A 12304-nucleotide genomic window follows, 5' to 3' on the forward strand; every position below is an offset into this window, starting at 1 on the left:
TAAACATATATCATTTAATAGTATTTTTATTTAGGTACTAATTTAATCTCTTTACTTAATTCAATTTCATATATTCATTATAATCTTTTCATATAGCTCCATTATACTAATTCTCATAATAAATCATACCACTAGGTACTTGTCCAACTCATGTTTCCATTATGCATATACTGTTACCCATGTTTATCTAGTTCATATCACTTCTTATAAACTCACTTTCATCATATTTTATCTCATAACCATGTATCCACATAGTCTTATATTTCACTATCATATTACATATACTTGTTCTCCTATGACCCTTAATAAACATATATTTCTATTTCCCTACATCTCTCGACTTATCTTCTATATTCCTATAATTTCATAACTTATTTTATATCATTTCCCTTTTTATTCACATAAACCATCTATTTATTTAGTTCAATTTCTCATGACTTCCACAATACTCTTTAATAAAACTTTGTAGCTCTTCACTATAATACATAAACCATAGTTTCCTTTAATTTATCAATCTTCCCTATATTACTTATGTATCCTTATTTATGCCTTCGAATTCATACTATTCTCTTAGAGTCTCCTAACATTTCTCGTATAATCACTTATACCATATCATATAACTTATACTTGATTATCTTATTCTCTCATGTTCATTTCATTTCATTTCTTATGACTCTATCATATAACTTATCTCATGTTCTTCCATTATTACATATTAAAGTCTTACATACATCATATAGCATATACAAAGCATATCATTATCTTTAGTCATGCATACATACAATCAATGTAATACAGATAATCACATATAATTATAACCACACATAATCATATCCATAACTTCATGCATATTACTCTAGGAAATAGACTCATCGCAAGTCTTATTTCCATTAAACACTACATATCACTAGTATGCACTCACCTGGCCTCACTAGTCAATTTCAATCTCTTATCTTTCCCTTGATCGATCTTACTTGCCAAATGTTCCGGAATTGCTTTACGCGCAGAATCTACATAAATGTACATTTTGAGGCAATCATTAGATACCTACACCTTGTAATTAGATACTAGCAACTTAAACGAACTTATTAAACCTATATTCACAATTTCCCTTAGGGGGAATCGGTTCCCTACTAAGGGGGTATCGATTCCCTCATGACATTCTGGAAATTTTTGTTCGTTTGAAGGGGTATCGGTTCCCCTTGAATGGGTACCGATTCCCCTTGCCCAGAAATCATATTTTTAGCTCGAAAATCACTTCATTTTCAGCTCAACACTTCATATATCATCCCATTTTTCATTCTTAACTCTAGTACACATACTTAAACCAATCTATATTCATTTATTTCATCTTAAACCTCAAAATCCTATCTTCCATATGAGATTCAAGAATCATACCAAATTTTCAATGTGTTCTAATTCCAATTCTAACACTTCATACTTCTTAATTAGATTGATGACAAGTCAAATTCATCCATAAAACTTCAACAACCATACCATATCAAAATTTCATCTTAAAACTCATATTGCAAATTTCTTCATAATTCCTTTATCTTATTGTTTAAATCCCATATAAGCTTTCCTTAAGCTTATTTAATACCCAAAGAATCAAAACTAAGCTTAAAACTCAAGAATTAACCAACTGAAATTAAACTTACCTTTGCCTTGCTCTCCCACGTATGAAGAAGAAGAAAGGAGAAGAGAACTCTGGATGTTTCTCACATTTCCCACGTTTATATTACCTTTAAAAGAAATATAAAAATCTTTCTGGTCAAATGACCATTTAACCCTTAATTTCCTTTAATAATTACTAATTAACCTTCATCATATATATATCCAATAATCATTGAACTATTTCATTCTTCTACTTTAGTCATCAAATTTTGAAACTTTACAATTTGATCACTAACTCGGTATTGAGGATGTTACAAATCTCCCCTCCTTATAAGAAAATTCATCCTCGAATTTTCACTGAACATCTTAGTAAGAACATATCTTCTAATGTTCTTATGTTGCTTCCCTAATTTATTCTTTCTTGTCATCATCAGAAACTTACTTTTCAATCCTTAAGTTTTCCAACTATCTTTTTCGTTTATACATTCCTCTTCTGTTGCTTATCATATAAACAATAACCAGTAATACCAATCCATTGTTGTCTTTTCTCTCATTCGACTATGCATTTTTCCTTTGACCTTTCTAAAATTCCATATAATGTCACTCATCACGTTGACAGTACATCCATCTCCTCACTCTATATCATAAATCCATCTATTTCTTCATAACTCTCTAATTACCTTATAACCATACCAAACTTGTATTTCATCATCATTTGACCAAAACACAACTTTAAATCTTCTTCAATGTGATTAAACATATACTTTAAGGAGCCAAACAATATTTTCACATCACCTTGCACACTTGTCTTATTTCTATATCAAAATTGTCCTCTGTACTTCCATATTTATCGTATCTGATCCTTTAAATCAATCCCTTTCATTTCTTTATTCCTTCTTCCTTATACATAAATCATATATTTCCTTTCATATTCACATACTCTTGTCTTATCACTTATACTCATCTTTATGTACCAATCTTCATTGCATCCTCATTACTCTAATAATCCATTTCTTATACATAACTTCATTCTTTATTATTTCTTATACTTGTATTTTTTTCTTCCTGAAGGTTCCATGCAAATACTTATCTCAGTTTCTACATCATAGCTATCTACTCAGAACATACAACTATATTCAAATTCACATCATAATCAATTAATTCCACCTTATCTTTCCTCCAATCTTATAACTCCAGCACCTTTACTCTGACAGCTAGATAATAACATTCGTTCAATCTAGGGCACAAGCCCTATTATACCAATCATATACATCATTTCCAATCTAAATTATCTCAACATTCGCTTACTCAACTTATCAATTTCACATCTATTCTCATACATCCTGAAATTTCTTTTGCTCAAACTCAACATTCTGACTTCATGTGTCCTATAATCTGATCATCGATATACACATTCTCAAACTCTTCTTATCCATCCTCAGCTTTACTTAAATATACAAATTCTTACTTCCTTTTCCTTTACTATACCACATTACTATGATCCAAATATGCAACTATATCCAGATCCATTGCAGATCTGGTTATCATATCCTGACAATATCTTATAATCTTATAATTCCATTACATTTTTATCACATACTCTAGTTAGCCAATGCTAACTCTTTCCATCTTAACTGCAAACCCTTATCATAAACATACTCTTGTTTTTGCGCAATACTATCACTTCGTTTCAAACTCATAAGCTCTAACTTTATACATCTTATACACTTGTCACTGATGCACTTATCCTTGAGTTCTTCTATACGTACTCATCACATCATGAGATCTTTTTAACATTCTTATGGTGACACCTGTTCACCATATTCTATCTTATCCACATAATAGCAAAACTACTCTATATCGTTTTTCCGATTCCAAACAATGAAAACTTTCTATCATTATTCAGATATGATTTCAGCTTTCTGAAATCAACTTTTGATCTTACTAGGCATTTCCTGAGGTGTCCGCTCTTCATCCTGCCTGGCCAGGGCAGGTGAATAGCTATCACAATCAGGAATATCACCTTTCACTTACTTCGAAATTATCACGATCGGATTTCTACTGTATTAAACTATTCTTATTCTATTAGCAAGACAACATATTCCTTACACTATCAGATCAGAAATTTTTCAATCTATGTTGGCATGTACACCTTTTATGAAACTTTGAACTTCGGTTTATGCCGAGAATCGGCTAAACCTTAGCTCTGATACCATTAAATGTAACACCCCCAACCCGTATCCGACCCGGATACGAGTCCGAAGTGTCACATTGACTTTTCAAACATTTATTCGTATAAAATAGTGAGTAATTTAAAAACTTTGATAACATTTAACTTATTCAAAACGTTTACAAAATATATCAGAGTTCATACAATTTGTATCTTTAGACTACATGCCAACTACACTCTATAAACGGTACATATATTTTCTAATCTGACATTTGGTAAGGAGACTAACTTGTCTTGCTCCGCATTACTCTTTACTCTTCTCGGAACCTACGTGTGAAACAATCACACGCTAAGTCGAAGACTTAGTGAGGCATAAAGAAAACACATTTAATGGAATTCATACCCACTAATCATGCATGACTGTTTTATGCTATCAAATTATACAACTCATTTACATATACATCAACATATATTCGTGCATATTATGTAACAGATACCATTACCCCTATCACAGATATATCATATCATGCACACATCATATCACAAATCATATGCATATATCACATACATTGTTCTCATATCACCAATATCCATACCTGTAAGCATATTACTTTAACATTCATGAATTTGTATTAATGAGTTTATTGGCCCATGATATCATATTGAGAACCTAAGGTATCTGAGTATTGTGAGGTTGTGCACTATGCTGTCACCACAGCTCGTATAAATACACCGAAGTGCCGCGTAGAATTGCACCGTAGTGCCATATAATGATGTCCATAAGGACCACATAGAATTCCTTAAGAATCATATACATATGCTAGGGATCATATATGTGTCTCACCAGACTTCACACATGTTCCAAAGAATATATATATATCCCGAAGGACCGCGTAGAATATTGTCCCGAAGGACCGCGTAGACCCTATACTCTTGGCATGCCAACTATACCCTTAGCTCTCAAGACACATAACATGGGCATTTTCTTTTATACTTATCATTTCACATAACACATAGTTCAATTACTCATAGAACATTTTCATATGAGTCACATTTACATGTCACATAGCTTATATACTTTCTCACGTAGTTACATAGATCCATATCATATAACATATATCACAAAGTGCACATAATCACACATATCATATCATATAGCTTAGATCATTTCTCAGATATTCATATAAACATACATATCATATCTTGTTCACATATGATCATATATGCTTCATATAACACATAGAACACTTTCTCCTAGCTTATATCAATTTTCAGAGTTCTTTCATATTACCTGATGACATATATCATATAGATATATAATAACGGATATCATATTATATACCTTATGCTCTATTTCTTTGTATTCCCATAGATTATAAATTATGCTGTATTTCTAAACATATATCATTTAATAGTATTTTTACCTTAGGTACTAATTTAATCTCTTTACTTAATTCAATTTCATATATTCATTATAATCTTTTCATATAGCTCCATTATACTAATTCTCATAATAAATCATACCACTAGGTACTTGTCCAACTCATGTTTCCATTATGCATATACTGTTACCCATGTTTATCTAGTTCATATCACTTCTTATAAACTCACTTTCATCATATTTTATCTCATAACCATGTATCCACATAGTCTTATATTTCACTATCATATTACATATACTTGTTCTCCTATGACCCTTAATAAACATATATTTCTATTTCCCTACATCTCTCGACTTATCTTCTATATTCCTATAATTTCATAACTTATTTTATATCATTTCCCTTTTTATTCACATAAACCATCTATTTATTTAGTTCAATTTCTCATGACTTCCACAATACTCTTTAATAAAACTTTGTAGCTCTTCACTATAATACATAAACCATAGTTTCCTTTAATTTATCAATCTTCCCTATATTACTTATGTATCCTTATTTATGCCTTCGAATTCATACTATTCTCTTAGAGTCTCCTAACATTTCTCGTATAATCACTTATACCATATCATATAACTTATACTTGATTATCTTATTCTCTCATGTTCATTTCATTTCTTATGACTCTATCATATAACTTATCTCATGTTCTTCCATTATTACATATTAAAGTCTTACATACATCATATAGCATATACAAAGCATATCATTATCTTTAGTCATGCATACATACAATCAATGTAATACAGATAATCACATATAATTATAACCACACATAATCATGTCCATAACTTCATGCATATTACTCTAGGAAATAGACTCATCGCAAGTCTTATTTCCATTAAACACTACATATCACTAGTATGCACTCACCTGGCCTCACTAGTCAATTTCAATCTCTTATCTTTCCCTTGATCGATCTTACTTGCCAAATGTTCCGGAATTGCTTTACGCGCAGAATCTACATAAATGTACATTTTGAGGCAATCATTAGATACCTACACCTTGTAATTAGATACTGGCAACTTAAACGAACTTATTAAACCTATATTCACAATTTCCCTTAGGGGGAATCGGTTCCCTACTAAGGGGGTATCGATTCCCTCATGACATTCTGGAAATTTTTGTTCGTTTGAAGGGGAATCGGTTCCCCTTGAATGGGTACCGATTCCCCTTGCCCAGAAATCATATTTTTAGCTCGAAAATCACTTCATTTTCAGCTCAACACTTCATATATCATCCCTTTTTTCATTCTTAACTCTAGTACACATACTTAAACCAATCTATATTCATTTATTTCATCTTAAACCTCAAAATCCTATCTTCCATATGAGATTCAAGAATCATACCAAAATTTCAATGTGTTCTAATTCCAATTCTAACACTTCATACTTCTTAATTAGATTGATGACAAGTCAAATTCATCCATAAAACTTCAACAACCATACCATATCAAAATTTCATCTTAAAACTCATATTGTAAATTTCTTCATAATTCCTTTATCTTATTGTTTAAATCCCATATAAGCTTTCCTTAAGCTTATTTAATACCCAAAGAATCAAAACTAAGCTTAAAACTTAAGAATTAACCAACTGAAATTAAACTTACTTTTGCCTTGCTCTCCCACGTATGAAGAAGAAGAAAGGAGAAGAGAACTCTGGATGTTTCTCACATTTCCCACGTTTATATTACCTTTAAAAGAAATATAAAAATCTTTCTGGTCAAATGACCATTTAACCCTTAATTTCCTTTAATAATTACTAATTAACCTTCATCATATATATCCAATAATCATTGAACTATTTCATTCTTCTACTTTAGTCATCAAATTCTGAAACTTTACAATTTGATCACTAACTCGGTATTGAGGATGTTACAAAACAACTATCACAAGTTTGAAACATAATGAATAGTCGGGTGACCATTTTATAACTTTAATACTCAAAAGACCCGACAAAGCAACGTTGTATAGATAAATGAAGTTTTTCCATTAAATACAAATACACAAATATTTAAACTCATATATTCAATTAATTTTAATATAAAAAATAATTTTTCGATTATTTTCGTTTTGTAAGCAAAATGGTTAGAGTATTTATAGACAAACGAGAGAGTATTTAAGTGTGATTTTTGTTTTGTAAGGAAAATGGTTAGAATATAATTGTGATGATGAGGTGTTTAAAAAAACTGAAAAGTATAAAGCTTTTGGGATAAATTAGATATAAATCATTGTTTAATGACCTATTTAATGTTTTAACAATAGTTTAAGGATAAAACTAAATATTAACTTTTTTATTAATGGTGTCACATCATCAATTTAATAGAGATAATGGCAGAGTGGCCATTTTATTACAAATCAACAGTGTTAGTGATTAATTTGTTACTTTTGAAACTTCAATAACCAATAAATTTAACAAAACAACATCCAATCATCATTACTACATTTTAATTTAAATTATATGTAAATTACAAATTTGATAACCAAACTTTCATACGATTCCTATTTTACTCATCGTACTTTCAAAATTTTCAATTTGCTCACTCAAATTTTAAATTGCTCATGTTTTGGTCACTCAACTGTTAAATAGCTAACGATGTTATGACATGGAAATCTTTATAAAAATGGCGTCGTTTTATATCCTACAAAAAAATAAGGGTAAATTACAAATTTGATAATTGGACTTTCATATAATTCCTATTTTACTCACGTACTTTCAAAATTTTCATTTTTCTCACTCAACTTTATAGATTGAGTTTTTTTGGTCACTATATCGGGATTACACGAATGGACAACCGACGAAGGCAGCGACGGTGAAAGGGCAAATCAAATGGGTTTTGGTTGGAAAGAGGATAGTACTTCAGCGGTGGCGACGATGAGACGAACAGACGGTCGGGGTGTCTAAAAATCGATGAAAACTGATGGGAAGTTTTGGTTTTCAACGAACCTTTGACGGCTTCTTTACGACGAACAGCTGGGAGCCTTGACGATCGACCACTAGGTTTTGATCTTGTTGGCCTAACACACACACCAGTACTGGCAGTGACGATCACCATCCAACCTCGATTGATATCAATGGTGAATCATCGAATGATTTCCTATGATTTTCTGATGAATGAAGTACTTTCATCAATGGTAAAAGACACGGCTTCGATCGGGAGGCGACGCTGTGCTTATAGAGGCGAGCCATCGATGGTTGGAGATGGGATCGGCAATGAGGGTAGTGGTGGATGATTTTCGACGATTAGAAGTTTAACAACAGTGTAACACATATAACCAGTATATGTCTCGAAGTACGAGCTAAAGATGTTACATTAATATTACAGTCATTGAACATAAATGTTTAAAATTTTGTTTCATTTTAAAACATTTGTTTCTCAACTTTAAAACTATTTCATTAATTGCGTAAAATCACAAAAAAATCATTTAAAATGGATATGATTTTAGGCAACAATTAGACAGTTTAATGTTGTTCCATAAACTATTTAAAATTGCCTAAGTACTGCTTAATTTGAAAACCATTATATATATATATATATTTACGCGTAAAATTCAAATATACTAAAGCAAACCAAAACAAAATAGTTATAGTTTACTATTACATACCACGATAAAATAAAATTGATAAAGTAAACTAACAAATATAATATATATGCCACTAAAGTCAAAAGAAACATCAAATATGTCTTACTAATACTAATAAAACAAATAATCTCCAAAAAGATGCTCAAGAGGTTCCTCATTGCATGTCATTTTCTCCACTAAAATATACGCATGAAAAACATCACACGCTAAATAAAACTTTGTGAAGCATTAATAACTTAAGGTGAGATAAAACAATTTAACATAGCATAAATACAATAAAACCTTTAAAAGAACTCAAATAAAATCTTAAAAGTTCAAACCGACTATTCAAGACAATTTTTTTATCATAAAACCTGAAAATCAATATCATCTCATGATTTTATTAAAATCATGATAAACATTATCAAATAAAATAATCATTTCATATTTCTTTCCATTTAGACACGTTTCATACTTTCATGTTTCGTTTAAGTAGCCCAAAGTATATTTAAGTGAATGCAAGGTACGTGAGTCAAACGTAATGTGCTTGCTAAGCACTTCATGGTGCTATCATCATAATCAGAATATGCAATCAAGTGCAATCATATCATTTTCACCAACGATGTCATTCATAATGTACACGAATGTACCATATCAGAATCATAATTACTCAACACAATGGCATGCCAAGTGTACCTATGACTCTCAATGCAACATACAATGGGCTTTTTAGATTATATTATAATCGTTAATAATCAACAATTCAATATCAGAATCATTTTCAATTTATCATCATAAAACATAAAATTGGGCAGTTAATATCCTAAACCATTCATAAAACTTTATAAACATTATGGAAATAATCCATAATTAATGAGAAATCATACTTTCAAAATAATATGAGGTTGACAAATCTTTCTCAATCAAAATAATTAATTAAATAAACTACACTCACATTTGCATCACTACCGAACTTTTTATACAATACTCTTACTAACATGCCTTTAATGTCACTCGAATCATTATTTTTATCGTGGTATGATAACATCACATAATAACACAAAGTATTCGAAATATATGTTAGTGTTATACTAACATAAATTACCTTTAATAATATAAAAGTCAATAATGTAAAATCGATGCTAAATTGATATCAACCTAAATCATATTTCCATCATAAATTCAAACTTCCCAAAATAACCATTCAATCTCATAAATATTTAACATTAACCCTTCAACTTTTACCAACTTTGCATTCAAGTTACTAATTATGATTCCTTCTTAGAATTCATATCAACATTTCCATTTAAACCACAATGGTTATTCACATTATGATCATTTCACATTAACTACTAAAATTTCTAGCACCTTAATAAAATACTCAATTCAATACTTTAACATTCAAAAACTTGCAATGCCATCCTCTGTTTCCGTAGACTTTTCAAATTTAACCACCCACTTTATAAACTTGTAATTCATTCTCAATCCAATATTTAAACTTAAAAATCAACATACTAATATAAATATCAAACATTGAAATTTCATACTAAAATAACATCATCACATTTGAAAACTCACAATTAAGTCCCAATTTTTTAGACTACTTTGATCCCAAATCATTTATTTAACTTAAAATTCTAACAATATGTAATTAAATTCAACATTGAGTACTCCAATTTACACATTTATGCATCAATCTCCCACAATTCTCAAAACTTACAAAATAACCCTTTTGCTATCTCAAGGTTCCAAATTGATCTCCAAATCATATAGGATGCATCCAATATCAATTCTAGACCATAGAAAATCTTTCAATATTTCCCCTTAATTTTCCCTTTATGGCTGAATACCCTAAGTAATTTAGGGCTTGATTTCCATTCAATTTCAAGCATGAATACAACTTCCTTACATCAAATTAATGTTATTCTAACCATCACCATATCAAATTAAATCAAAATCCACTTATTCTCCATAAACCCTAACTTGGTCGAACACTATATAGGCATCTACACATCATTTTAATCATCACACGTGTTTTAGAATTAATCTACAACATCGATAACTTAATAATCTTTCATCAACTCTTCAAAATCAACAAACCCTTCATAAACCCTAATTTCCACATTCATCATATAAGCATGTTCACCATGTAATTTTTATACCAAATGATAGATAATTTCATGTACATTAATTCTCTATCTAATAGCTTAATCCAAAAATCAATCATATAGCTTCAAAAATCAAAACGAATTTTACCTCAGAGAGCTATGAAGTTTCGACCAAGAGAGCTTGAAGATGGGAAATTCTTAATTATTCTAATAATTTTCGTATAATACATTTATATTAAAACCAATATAATTGAATTTAAAAATTTAATTAATGAGAAATCCCAAAATTGCCATAAATGAATCTTGATAATTACCAAATGCCATTGCAATATATTCCATTAAAATATTCATTAGACAAATATGAACTAATTTGTCTTTGAATTTCTACTTTGGCCATGCAATTTTTGAAAATTATATTTTAGTCACTAAATTTTTAATATTTGGCCAAATCTGAATGATTAACTTCAATTCCAATCCTTGCTAAATTTAATTTATATAAAATATGTAAATAATATTTCCAACCCTTACCTAACATCCTTCAAATTTTCGTGAAATTCTGGTTTGATCCGATTATTTGATTTCTATACAAACTTTATCGTTTTTTAACTTTTAATACAAATCATGTATCAAAATTCTGATTCCTACGAAAATTATTGTTTTAGGACAAACTATTTATTTACGGGCTAAAATATGTAACTTTTTAAAATTATAATTTTGGTCCCTAAATATTTACAAAGTTTATACTTTAACCACCAAACATTTAAAACTTACGTTTTAATCACTAACAAAAAATTTGAGGTATTACCGACAGAGTGAGCAAAATTGAAAATTTTAAAAGTACAACGAGTTAAATAAGAATCATATGAAAGTTCAATTATAAAAATTGTAATTTACCCTTATTATTATTATGTGGAAATTCAATGTGAAATCTTTAATATTAAAATATTTCACATCAATGAGCTGTTAGTGATATAACGGTGGAGTGACTTAAAAAAGTTCAATCCATAAAGTTAAGTGAGCAAATTGAAAATTTTGAAAGTACGATGAATAAAATAGGAATCGTATGAAAGTTAAGTTACCAAATTTGTAGTTTAACCTTAATTTAAACCTTTGAAACTTCCTTGGCACTCTTTACACTTTTAAATTAATACGTGGACCCCACTTGCCAGCTATTATACGTTGACCCTTCCCATTTACCCGCCACAACAGCTCAAACAAAACAAAAACGGGCATCCTCTTAAAGGAAAAACAAAGGAAAAATTGGCATTCAATTTCAATTAAAGTTCATCGCTCCCGTCCTCATCCATTATTGGCGGGAAACTTTCAAAAAAATTCTAATCAAGAGGGAATCCTAATCCCTAATTTCAAAAACTTTGTAAGTTTCCCCCAACCCCCGCCTGTTATTATATA

Source organism: Hibiscus syriacus, unplaced genomic scaffold (genome assembly GCF_006381635.1).
Source record: "Hibiscus syriacus cultivar Baekdansim isolate YM2019G1 unplaced genomic scaffold, ASM638163v2 tig00112079_pilon, whole genome shotgun sequence".
Taxonomy (NCBI): domain Eukaryota; kingdom Viridiplantae; phylum Streptophyta; class Magnoliopsida; order Malvales; family Malvaceae; genus Hibiscus; species Hibiscus syriacus.